This window comes from Dermacentor variabilis, chromosome 3 (genome assembly GCF_050947875.1).
Source record: "Dermacentor variabilis isolate Ectoservices chromosome 3, ASM5094787v1, whole genome shotgun sequence".
Taxonomy (NCBI): Eukaryota; Metazoa; Arthropoda; class Arachnida; order Ixodida; family Ixodidae; genus Dermacentor; species Dermacentor variabilis.
Window position 1 is genome coordinate 196,679,133 of NC_134570.1, and position 13,269 is coordinate 196,692,401.

General features: G+C 41.4%; 1 protein-coding gene across 1 annotated transcript in view; it reads left to right on the forward strand.

Annotated features, from left to right (window-relative positions):
• Positions 1–13,269, forward strand: part of LOC142576586 (fatty acid synthase-like) — a 285,463-nt gene that overhangs the window by 242,991 nt on the left and 29,203 nt on the right. The gene's annotated exons all lie outside the window — the stretch shown is intronic.

The following is a 13,269-nucleotide window of genomic DNA, read 5'->3' on the forward strand; positions in this document are numbered from 1 at the left end:
CTTTTCCAAATATAAGATCTTTTTGCGGTGCTTGCCGAGGCTCCAAAACTATCCGCATGCGATATACATTGCGGAACTCGATGAAGCTTCAGGCACGTTGTGCATCGGGAGGAATATGCGCGAAGGAGTGGAAGGAATAAGGTGCATTTAAGGCATCCCAGAAAATGTTCAGGCTGCAATCGTACCAGGTGAAACGCTCTCTTAGCAGTTTTGAAGTCCTGCACAGTATCTCTATGAAAACTGCCCAGGATTTTTACTTGAAACATTGAATGGGCGCCTAGCGCTACGATCGATACATTATATGGTCCGGGGAAAGTCTGTGCTTTCAAGAAACATATGCATTTCAAAGCGTTCATTAGAAGCGGTTACGCATTCATAGCAGCCAGGGCCAGCAAAGCAGTGTTCGCTCCTGTGACTCTCACAGCCATTGGGGTCAAATGGTTCGAAAGGTTCCACGAGAACCTTCCTTCAAAGGCATCTCTTCATGGAAATTCTTTGGAGGTTATAAGAACAAAGTCTCTGTTTCCGAAAAGACAGCTCTCCTTAATTCGCTCAAATTCTGGCCATGATTTATTAAAGTCGCAAAGGTCTGTCAGTGCCATGCATACTCTCATATATCTTTTTGACATTGGACAGTTTTCTTCTTGGCACCTAAGACACATATGGCGTATCATCTGAAATATCGTGTGACATATCACTTACGAAATAAATTGCAATGTTGATTTGCTTGTTAAGGAGATTTAGGATATTATCTCTTTACGCAGGGCAAATGGTTTATGCTAAACGTTATGACAGCCGAATCAAATGAAATTAGCAATAATGCTTAGGCAGGCACCAATTTTGGTACCTTCGTATCGATAATCTGCAAAAAATGCACTGACATTGTATTTCTGTTCTTTCCGTTTTGCGCGACAGGGACACCCGGAAACTTAGCACACACCGCGCGGCATTTCGTGGCATATTTTAGTAAGAAATGTTTCGAAATTCGGCGTTATATCACGACGTCTCTACGCACTTATACCTTCAATATTACCCCGCTGCATTGCGCAGTTAAAACGTGTACCGTAATACAAATATTAAAAATTATTCACAATTTCGTAATTAGGCAACATCGCAAATCCATTTATTGTGGTGCAATGTTGGTCAGCTAAATCAAGTTATTGCGAAAGCCAAAATGCGCTGTCTGCCATTGCCCATTCAAAGAGCTACCAACTCGAAGGTAGGAACGAAACACACGCAACCCTAAACTTGTGGTCGAACGGAAAATATGCTGCACATTGAGTGATTGTTTAAGGACAGCATAACGTTCTAGGATAATGTTGTCTTACGGTTACAGTAATGGAAGTGGCGTAGGGTGAATCACATAGTTTGTACAAGACATAACCGTTCGCCTGATTGAGCGAAACAGCGGGTGACTAGAACCTTCATGGTAATGCTGTTGTACTGCAGTGGGATTAAGCAGTGTCATGACGACAGAGAAATAACTGATGACAACACAGGGCAGCGACTAACGCAACATCTAATAGCATTGTCAGGTAATAGCGCGTCTGTTAGGGCAGCCAATTCCTTTCAGAAGAAACAGTGCACCTTTACGACGCAGTCATCAGGGTACCACTTCAGAAAAAGTAATGGCTGGACAAGTAAACGTACACTGTAAAAAAAAATTTCCTTACTTTACAGAAAATCTGCTGGTAATTTGTGACCGAACACTTTTCCGCAAATTAAGAACGGTCATTTCCGTAGAACGGACAACTGTAAAAGAGAGACCGTAATACAAGATACGAGTGCTTCTATATCTAGAAAACGGAAGATTTTGTATTTTGAATCTGTACTATAACCGTTAAAGTACGATGCTTCTCGTATTCAGAAAATGGAACACATTGTATGCTGAATCTGTACTATAACCGTTGAAATACAGGTGCGTGCCGTATTCAGAAAACGAAAGACTCCGTATGCTGAATCTGTACTATATCCGTTAAAGTACAGGAGCTTCCCGTATTTCCTCTTGCAGAGCACATCCATTGTTCGGAGAATGTGCCATCGGGGACAAAATTGCCCAGGAAGTGCGAGAGTGGACCGAATCTTATGGTGCACTATTTGCTGGGATCAGCCGTGCTAACATCTGCGTTTGGAATGTGCATACGCGACCCACTGTTTTCAGCGGACTTGAACAGAAATGCAATTTGGTCAATGGTCGCACTTCCAGCGTGCTTTTGTCCACGATAGCACATCTCTTTTAATACAAATGTCATGAAGGCAGCTCAAACCCGAAGCAGCAGGTCACCATTGAAAAAATTGTCTGGCCAGGACACTGATATGGCTGCAGAGATAAAACACTTTGCACTTTGTGATATGAATGCATTGCATAGCATATATACAAAAAGTTTCAACAGTTCAGTCCTCAAGTTCTTAGATCACAGAAGCCACTTCATTTTCTTCAATCACTCGTCTTGCACTTTTTCCTGGTGAAAGTTGTTCTTGACCCCAAACGCTTGTAAGGATCAACCTGCTGCTGTTAGGAGAAACAAATAGTATTCGTGGATATCCACACTAAAGAAAGCGGCAAAAAATTATAATCACAGAACACGACAAAGCAGTAATTTCTGTGTTAGAAAAACATGTAAGTAGACCAACATTGTTGGAACAAGGGATGTTGCTGTAGTCAACATTTCGACATAGGTGCTTGTCATCGGGGTAGCAAATGCTTTCCTTGGCTGTGTTGTTTTGGATTGTGCATAGCTGACTGGACCCTAGCCTCATTGGGGGAGAAGAAGCTGGTGCATATAATAGGTCAAGAGAAGCCAAAGTGTTAAAATAAAGGAAGGGTGTGCTTAGCAGTGGTGATTGTGATGGAGAGGGTAGGAGCACTGCTTTCAGTTCTTGCTAAGAGTAGGGGTGACCAAAACAGAAAACGATGTACACATGTAAGCATTCATTAATCCAGAGACCTAATCGTCCCAGAAGACAAAATAGGTATTAAGATAAACAGTTTGCACTTTTGGGAAAAGGAAACGAAGAATGAAGGAATATAGCTTTCGTATCAAGATGCATCTCACTGTAAATGGTAAATGAAGGCACATTATGAATACATATTTTGTTGAAAGCCGATCAAGAAAAGATATATTAACCAAATATTAAAAAATAGGGACATTAAAAATAAACTGGATATGACCATAAACCAGTAAAGAACAGCCTGTGGAAAAAAAAAGGGATGGACAACGTGATAACCAGGTGCAAGATTGCAAAACGTCGAGCGCTGTTTATATTCATGCTGCTGTTGACGGCTTCAAGTTTCTGTGTTCCAGTGGAACCTTTGTCTTACTTGAACAAGGAAATGGCTCATTTTTTAAACAAGTCATTTCAAATGTTGTTCAAAGCTTCAGCATCATTATAATGAAAGAAAATATTAAGGGCAGTTCTCCTGGGTGTGCTTTCATTCACCAGTTATTTCCACCGGTGTAAGCTCGAAATTTAATGGTCTAAATGGACCTTGGCTCCTGGCAAACCATTAGCTGGTCTTTTTTTTTCAAGATAGCTGCCTGCAAAATACATGTGTTGGCAGGAGCGCTAGCGAACTACATTATACTTGTTGCCACAACCAAAGTGAAACTTGGCATCAGTGAGTGAAAAACAAACAGCATTCCGCAATACTGATTCAAGTCATCTGGAAAAGTTGCTTAAGTTATCGTACACTCTCCACCCCACCACAGATACAATTATACACCACACTGACTCTCATGGTGTCAACCATGCTATTATAACACTAGGCATCAAGTGAGGAGAATTGGGGGATAAGAGGGCGCAATTCTTTTTGTCAGAACATCAAATGTGCTTTACAATAATGTTACATTCCAACTAACAAAAGAGCAGCCAGTTTGCGAGATAGTGACCAATGCATACGAAAGCTAATGACATTCTGTGCAGCAGAATGTTGACGATGAGGTGTTATGCGCACAAGTGCACTCTTTCACACAAAATGACATCCTGCAGTGCCAACATTAGAGTTTGAAAAAAACCACAGTAGAAAGCAAAGGGTGCTAAATTTGTTGAAAATAAATAAAAATTATTCGATTATTCATTATCTTTCATCATCATCATCATCATCAGCCTAATTACGCCCACTGCAGGGCAAAGGCCTCTCCCATACTTCTCCAACTACCCCGGTCATGTACTAATTGTGGCCATGTTGTCCCTGCAAACGTCTTAATGTGATCCGCCCACCTAACTTTCTGCCGCCCCCTGCTACGCATCCCTTCCCTTGGAATCCAGTCCGTAACCCTTAGTGACCATCGGTTATCTTCCCTCCTCATTACATGTCCGGCCCATGCCCATTTCTTTTTCTTGATTTCAACTAAGATGTCGTTTACCCGCGTTTGTTGCCTCACCCAATCTGCTCTTTTCTTATTCCTTAACGTAACACCCATCATTCTTCTTTCCATAGCTCGTTGCGTCGTCCTCAGTTTCAGCAGAACCCTTTTCGTAAGCCTCCAGGTTTCTGCCCCATATGTGAGTACTGGTAGCACACAGCTCTGTTCACACTGTTCATTAAAGATTCACGGACTGTTCCTTACGGGTGCTGTAAACAGGCACCCTGCTTTTACAGTCGTAGCAACAATGATCTGTGGCACAGAGAAGAAGAAATGCTCATGAAGTTTATGCAAGAGCATACCCTACAAATTACACCCCATTTCACATTCCAATGTGGTAGAAGAGGAAGACCAAAAAAACTATTCTCTTATGGAGGATGCATACCTCAAAGTAGCACAAAATCCAATCTAGTGTAGAAGAAACAAGTGTACCCTAACCATTGCTGTTGCTGATGCCTGTGCACTAGCAGTTCATGTAATATGGCAGTTACAATTGTTTTTCCACAAGCGCTGCAAGCTGCTGCCAGTTTACCAGTACGCAGCTGTAATGCATTTAGGGCAAGTTAAAGCTCTCTAATGTACTTATCTCATATGACACAATTGGAATGCAATATTCTGCAAATAAGTGAAGCGCGATGTGCCCTCCCACAAAATGAAACACCTTTGAAGAATCTGAATCGCCACTTGGGCCGTGACGAGGTAAAAGACTGTGTTCTGTGTAAAGTAGTGCACCTGTATCGCCTAAAGCTGTAGAGAATGCATTTAGTATCAGCTGTGAAGGTATCTAATTTTAATTGCACACAGTAAAAACCTCCATGCAATTTTGTAAAACGCAAACCTCCTGCCTTTTTATTGTTCAAAGGTAATGACACGTAGGCCCATGACATGTACATTATGGATTTCGTTCCCAAACAATCAAAGTGAGAAGGCACATAACACCCTAAGTGCTTTGTGCCTTCTGTCTCACATTTTCTGTCAAAAAATGTTAGTGTCGGATGCCGCGATCGGCAGAGAAACGAATTTCTGGAGCAATATAAAGTATTAAATACTGTGATCTCAGTTATTTCATTGCTGTTTAAGCATTATCGGGTCTTAAAAAAACATGAGGAATAAATACGACAAGTATATTTCATGTCGCAGCCCTCATGAGGTATTTAGTAGTCTGGAATATAAAGGATTCCAGATTTACAACGCAGGACAGATTTTATTCCACGGAAAGAATCGCATCATGCCAATGATTCTTGCATTTGGTACCACATTTATTTGCATTTAGTTATGTTGGAATGTGTGCGCATTGTCAGCGATATCGCTTGACATGTTTTAGATTGACTGTTTTTCCAATTTAGCCAAATTCGTATTATCAAATAACCTTGTATGACACTACAAACTTGCTTAGCAGCGGTATTTCTAACATTTGCAAGATATGAGGCTCTTGAATGCGTATATTTAGCCTAGGGTGCACGCCACCCTCTAATCTCATCAGCAAATTTCTGGAACTCATCTACAAGGTTTCTTATGATGAATGTGATGTTGCTTGAACGGCAGAAATAGGGAATTTAAACAGGTGAATTATGCAGCATAAGAATGATGTCAGCAAGAAGCAAGCATCAAGAAGCACTGTCGCTCAATGTGCATAGACTATCAAACACAAGAATTATTTGAGATTATTTAAAATTCTGGCATTGGAACAAAGTGTCTTTTAATCTATATATAAACTCTGATTATTCACTCTACTACCGCTACCTTCACCAGGAATAATCATAATCGTTATCATATCTACGCCACATCATCCTAGCCAATATTCAAGCCTTCATAAGCTGCTGTTTTTACTGCTAATTCTCTGTGGGAAAGAGGTGTCCGTATGAAGACCATATCATATACTTATTACCTGTTTTTTGATAAATGATGAAGAAAAAACTTCACACCAGAAATTCATCAAGCTTGAGCAAGTTCTATGTTTGAAGCTGTTGATTCTTTTTTCTCTTTGCCATCTTTGACCCACCTGGTTAGCTAAGTAGACAGAAAGGCTGCAGGAGAAAGGTGGGGGCGCCAAATTAGAATTGTGCCCCGGGGGACCTTTGTAAGGTCACTAGAGGAACTGCCCGTGGCCTCAGCATCTTCCTTGAGGGCCATGGCCATGTCTTAGAAACGTTGTCTCCACAGGCTGCATACAGACGGATAATTTTCTGAGCTAAGTTTTTTTCATAAAAGAACCAATTTAAGTTGTATTCGTGGCTTTGCACCACAAAATTGACACATGACTGGCTACTCAAGGAACCTTACGTGTATTCGCAGGCTTATTCCTCGGAAAAACACTTTTATGTAGCACACGATGAGTAAGAGTAACAGAAAAGTGTATCGGGAGGCTTTCATATTGCACTACAAATTTTCATTGACACTTTTCATTTAATTATTTGAGATGTTTATTAACGAATTAGGAATTATGTAATTAGGCAGAATGCAAAATATAATCCGAGTATCTCCAAGCGATGGCAAACAACATTACCTTCATTCTGTCTAGTTAGATGGCATTTGCATATTTCTAAATCTTGGTGTACGATAGTTAGGACACCCTGTAGGTCAAAAAACAATATTACAATTTTTATAATCCTCTCTTGCATGTTATTGGTGGCTATGGATGCTTCAAGTTATTCTTTCAGTACCGTACGAGCAGTTTTGAAGTAAAATTGTTTTGCATCGAGTGCGTGTAATCTAGAAAATCAAGCAAAAAGTCAAGCTGTGCTCACTATTGAGATGTTTAACTAAGAAGCTGCAGGAAAAGGAAACAGGACACAAGACCTAATAAACGGTGCAAAATTTGGAAATCTCAACTGAACAAGAAACCAGTTTTTGAAAACACAGGAAAAAGCCACCAACTTACGTCGAGTACACCCTTGCTATGTACTCCAAGCGATGTTACCGCAATGCTTGGACACCTTATGAACGTAACAATCAGCAACTTTAAACAGAATATTAACACCACTAAATGAACTGACCTTTGAAGATTCTTGATCTGAAATCCTCAACGACTTGCTCTGGCGTTTACTCTGTCGAGCTCAATCTGCGTTCTCAAAAGCTGGCTCTCGGCCACAATTTCTTTAAACGCAACATCAGCTTAAACCTCAAGATAGGGTGGACCTGTAGATAAAGTGGATAATGCATGGCAAACATCATGAACACTTTTACATGTTAACCAGAGGGTTCACTCATGCAGCCATGATATTATGTGATACAGACACGTGATATATTGAAGCTGGTTTTGTGAAGTGTTTCATGCTTCCAAGGCTTCTTCTCCAGCTATGAAAGCTGTCTCCACTAGCTAAATAAGCGATGAGAATAAAAAAAAAGAACTTCAGCATGCTCACAATACGTTGGAAATTTGCAAGTTACCAGCAGTCTTTTTGGGCTCCTAGGTTACCTGGTGCAAATCTACTATGCCACAGAACTTGCGTTACCCAGTACCAGCCATTTTAAAATGTAATGTGTTCTGAGCCCTTTCTCTCTGTTTTTCTGCTTTGGAAACAGTTTACCATGTGTTCACTAGGCGTCGAAAAAGGGGACAGAAAACACTGTGCACCACTGATTTCTAACATATTTTGCTGGATGCAGCACACCGCACCGGATGCAGGTGAAGCCAATGGAAATGCGGTGTCATGCAGTCACTTGTCCTGGAAGCAGGGCATATGGTGGACTAACTAGTGCGTGCGATCAGATAATATTGCTGCCAAAAAAATTTTCTTTGCGGTTTTTCACATTTTAGGAGGTTTCTACATGTCTGGAAAGCGTTTTTATGACAATATGAACCCATATACGATAGTATTCTCTTACATCAAATTTTGTCTCATTTACCAGTGTAACATTCCATGCCAGTTATGTTAGCGACACTGTAGACACTGCAATGGAAAAAATCTGGGCGCCTCGAAACACGGCTTGGGTAATTTGTGGCACATCAGGCAGGCATATTAAGGGAAGAAATGCCACACAACCATGCAAAGGAAGTGCTGCTGCAAAGTTGTGCAGCACTAACTTCCGGGACAAGGTTGGCTTCAGTCGAGGGCACTCGATGTGCTGTCCGTACCCTGTAGTAGAGATGAGTGGTGTGCACCCTTCTATACAGGCTTTTTCTTCTGGTCGGAACCTCGGAAACAACTTCCGCCATACATTTCTGAACCTGCAACATGTACAGAGAAAGTCACATCACTGTGCGTTGATTGTATGGCGTTATTTTTCTAAACATTCTATCAAATCATTAAAAAATAAAGTTCGCACATTTTTACTACTGTATATAGACAGTCTAGTTGCTAGACATGCGAAACATAACCATCCCTCTGACAGAATGCAAGAATAGAAGCATACACTGGAAAGCTACACTAAAATTTAAATTTATGTGACACCGTATAAGCATACAGTATGCTTACTGTATGCTCTAACCCTGTGTCAAGTAAAAGGTAATTGTCAATCGTTTATGGCGTATTTCTACTTATTCTGTGTGATCAAACTGTACAATCAATGTTCAGTCAATGTTCCAAGTTTGCACATTGTTGGCTTTTGATTGCCTATGTGATCCGTTTCCTACTTACACATGCAGTAATCTCTCTGTAATAAGGAAAAAGAGAAAAGGAAATGCCGTGATAATCTTCCACATTTGCTCAGGGCAGGAGCAATGGCGAATAGCATGTGGTTGAAGCTACATAAATACTCAGTTTTCACACAGCCTAATTGTTCAGCAAGTAATAAAGAGGTGCACTGTGCGCCTCTGCATGACCAATAAAATCTGACTACTTGACACTGCACTAGGGCTGCTGCTTGGTACTGTTCGGCAGTTCGGGTTTGGTTTTCTGATATACAGAACTGTTTAGGTACCAGCTGTTTACTCTGCAATAAAATGGAACTTGGAGCACTGGTCATTTGCACATAAATAATGCGACAGAAAATATAACACGAGGATAGGAATATGCGTCTCTTAGAAAAAGTACATACACATTATGATTATAATGTGATATGATGCCGCAATGAAACAGAAAGCAACGCATAGAAGTGGACGGCACTTCTATGCCACCAAGGTTGTTGGACAGACAGTTCTTCAGAAGTGCCCGCAGCACAATCAAACAAGGCAAAGCCGCGTTTCCTTGTGTTCAACACAATCCGTTGGCGGGCTAGTTGGTGTGAATCCATAAATACTTTGTTTAGCGCAAAACAATGGACACAAGAAAGACGACCCCCCCCCCAGCACAAGGCGCTACTCTCAACTGAGATCACTTTATTGCGTCACTCCTTTATAGATAGCAGAATCTAGAAGAACATGCGCAGTGAGCACCATGTGCTGGAACCACCAACCTCCGATCACAAGAGCGCACTCATGAGACGGAATCCAAAAAACCATATTCAGCACTGCACAAGGTTAAAGAAGGCGCACTAATGCACTGTGACCCCAATGACTGTACGAAGTAAGGTTCCGATTACTCTCAGGTGGTGGGATCACAGCACTTTTACAAAATAACAATATATGGCTTTGCATTTCCATATTTTACAATGTTGAGCCAAATGGGAACATGTGCCTGTTGGTATGGATCGCTCATGTTCGCAATATTTCGTGATACTACGATTTTGAAAAAGAGCTGTGATACCACCGCCCGAGAGTTATCGGAAGCTTTCTTCATACAGTCATTGTGGTCACAGTGCATTAGTGTGCTTTCCGTAACCTTGTACAGTGCTCAATCTGGTTTTTTTAAGATTCTGTCGCATGAGTGTATTCTATTGATCGGATGTTGGTGGTTCCTGCACATGGTGTTCACAGAGCATGTTCTTTTAGTCTCAGCTGTCTATAAAGGAGTGACGCACTAAAGTGATGTCAGCTGAGAGTAGCGCCTTGTTCTGGTAATCTTTCTTGTGTTCGTTGTTTTGTGCTAAAAAAGTAATTATATATTCCTTGGGTTTGTTTGAAGACAGCTCCACACGCAAAAGCAATTCCAGTATTGCTGCCAAGTGGCTTAGCTCGCCGCAGTTTGAAATTCCACAAAATATAAGGAGAGAAAACTGCATTAGAGTCTTGTTGCAAACAAGAATATTACGTGAAGTGCATTCTGAGGCCAGAAACTATCAAAAAAAAATTTCATGATGCACCACTGCGCAGGGTTTCATAGCAAAGTCAAATACATTTAGCGCAAATATCACGCTACGATGGTACAAAATGGTGGTAATCTGTAATAATATAAAAGGTGCCTTAATGTTACAACAAAAGTTGACATAATGATAGCCCTGTAACTTTTAGCATGCAGGGGCACCACTTGGTTAAACAATAGTGATGTAATGTCTATGTGTACAAGTATTACCCATGTATTTCTGCCATCGTCCAAATAGCAGAAATGAATGGGGAATACTTGTATACATAGATATTAGATCACTGTTGTTTAACCAAGCGGTTAAACTATGTCTGCCTCATACAAGATGAGAAATAAAGCATAAATTATATATAGTCACCCTAACTGTAACACCTCATTTGAACTTCACAGTAAGTACACGCCTGTTAATGCCAGGCTCCCCCAATACTAAAGTGTGATGCATGCTTTACAGAGAAATCATAGTGGTATCACTTATCTCTGAAGCTATTCAGGACTGCAGCATTGTAGAAGACATCTACAGATGTCCCATTTCATGTATAACAGCCCGAATTGCTTGCGCATCTTACCAAGTGCAAATTAAGATTACTTCTCTGTGTTTAGGATTTTCGCCTGCTAGACCACAATCCAATGACATCGATATATTAACATGTTACCTCAAAGAACCTAATTTGGCTTATAGATTAACACCTTCGCATACTGCCACAGCTGCACTCTGTCATATCCGTTGCAATCATAAATGAGTGCTTGTCCACCAGCGCTCCAATGTCACTAACAGTGATCACCTACACAACTAAATAGATGGTCATGATTAAGGTGGCAAATAGCTAAGAGCAGAAAAATCCACTCACTTTGAGAGCTACAATACTGCGATAACTTGAGAGAGATGGACCCATTGCAGGCAGCAGACCTCTTCTCAGCTGCAGCACAACAACAGCAACTTGTCTTTCAGTAAAAGAAAAGGAATAATTAGTAATGATAAGTTACCTTGTTTTTTCTGAGTATCAATACAATCTGACTTTCATGCATATCCACTCTCCGCTTTAGTAATACAACTGAATTATTCGTAAAATAGAGTCTATGATGATACCATTCACTTCTCTTGTACGTCCAAATTTTTTCGCACTGATACGCCATTTACTCCTTGCTTACTGACACGAATGCTTTGACTGCCCAGACATCATTCGAAGCAACACGCCTTGCTGCACCGCAAAAAGTTGCACCAAGGAAACACAGCAGAGCAGCCAGAGCGAATAACTTTTTTTCTAGTCACAATTAAATGTGCACCCAAGCAAGAAAGTAACGATCACAGGTAGTGAGCCACTGCTATTGCCTCGAACGTTTATTTCCGCATTCTAACAAAAGTTCTTGTATCGGATACAGTATGCTCTCAAGCCAATACAAGCGTCAATACAAGTGCGCAACTGAACGCAGTTTTATTCTACGCTTTTAACGTGAGTGAGCAAAAGGTTAGAAGTACCACCCGGAAATTGCGATCAAGCCGATCGCGCTACCACTGGAATCCATCTGAAAAGGTATGGTGATCCCTTTCCCCATTAATGCGTCATTTTTGCCCTAAGAAGTTGCATAGTGGTCTTTTGAAACAATATTTCTGTTGGCGACACCGGCTTACGACGCATAATTTTAACACCTACGTTATGCAAACCAAATAAGATTAAAATGGGCTTACCTCATGAGCAAGTTACGAGCGCGCGTAGACTGTTGAACACCCGTTGAGAGCAAGCAGGCTATCCGTGTCCAAGCGCATACGTGCACCCAAATACAGGACAACTCGTTCGATACCGCAGCGTGCAGAGTTTTGTACACGAAGTGAAAGACATTTAGCGCAAATATCCCCGCGCGATGACGGCAAATGACGAGCGCACAAGCGTACACAACACAGCGATAAATTCGGAACTTTGCCAATTCGAACGTGCCGAGACCCAGGCAGCGTAACCATCCATCGTTTCTGTTCTTCGCCCCCGATGCGCCAATCTCTCTTCCTTGGGCTCTTGCTACACTCTTGCGTACAACTCAAGAAATATTTACGGCAAATTAACAACTTTTACAACACGACACGAAAAATTCCGGCTGACTACACATGTGCAGCTCCGTCTGCCACTTCTAACAGAAGCGCAGCGCGCGCTGCCCCCTTGCGCCGCACTCTGTGAGCGCGGAGACCAGAACATAATCGTTTTTGTTTTCGCATTTGTGCTCTAGTTACTGGAACTGCAAAATAATTGCTTGACAATTCATTGAATTCTAAAAGAGGAGAACGCTTTCTTTCCCACAAGTTAGTGCATTTTATACAAAGGGAGAGAGAATGCAAGAAGCAGAAGGGAAGGTAGGTCAACCAAACCGTTCCCTACTGGGAATAGCAAATCCCTGTGCTGCAATGAAGTGCAAAGAAGTGCACTGCGATGCGTCCATAAGCTCTAGTATAGTGATAATTTGGGCTGGTCGGTGCATGTAATAAACGGGTAAATAATGAGTTGTGTCATAACATTTACCCATGTATAAAGCACATGGAACTAATGGTGTTGCATTCTAGGTCAAAAAGAAATAAAGCTTGAATCGCTACGTCTCGGCACTGGGCATTCTTTCTTTCCACTGATCAGATTTCGACGATCGCCGACCGTGTTCGCCGCTTCGACCGATTGGGCTTGTTGGCGAAACATGCTTTAAGGTTTGGTTAACAGCACTAGGGCACCAGAGGGGACATTACGACAGAACAGTATTACTCTTCTGTCCCCTTTGGTGTTCTTGCGATGTTAATGAAACTT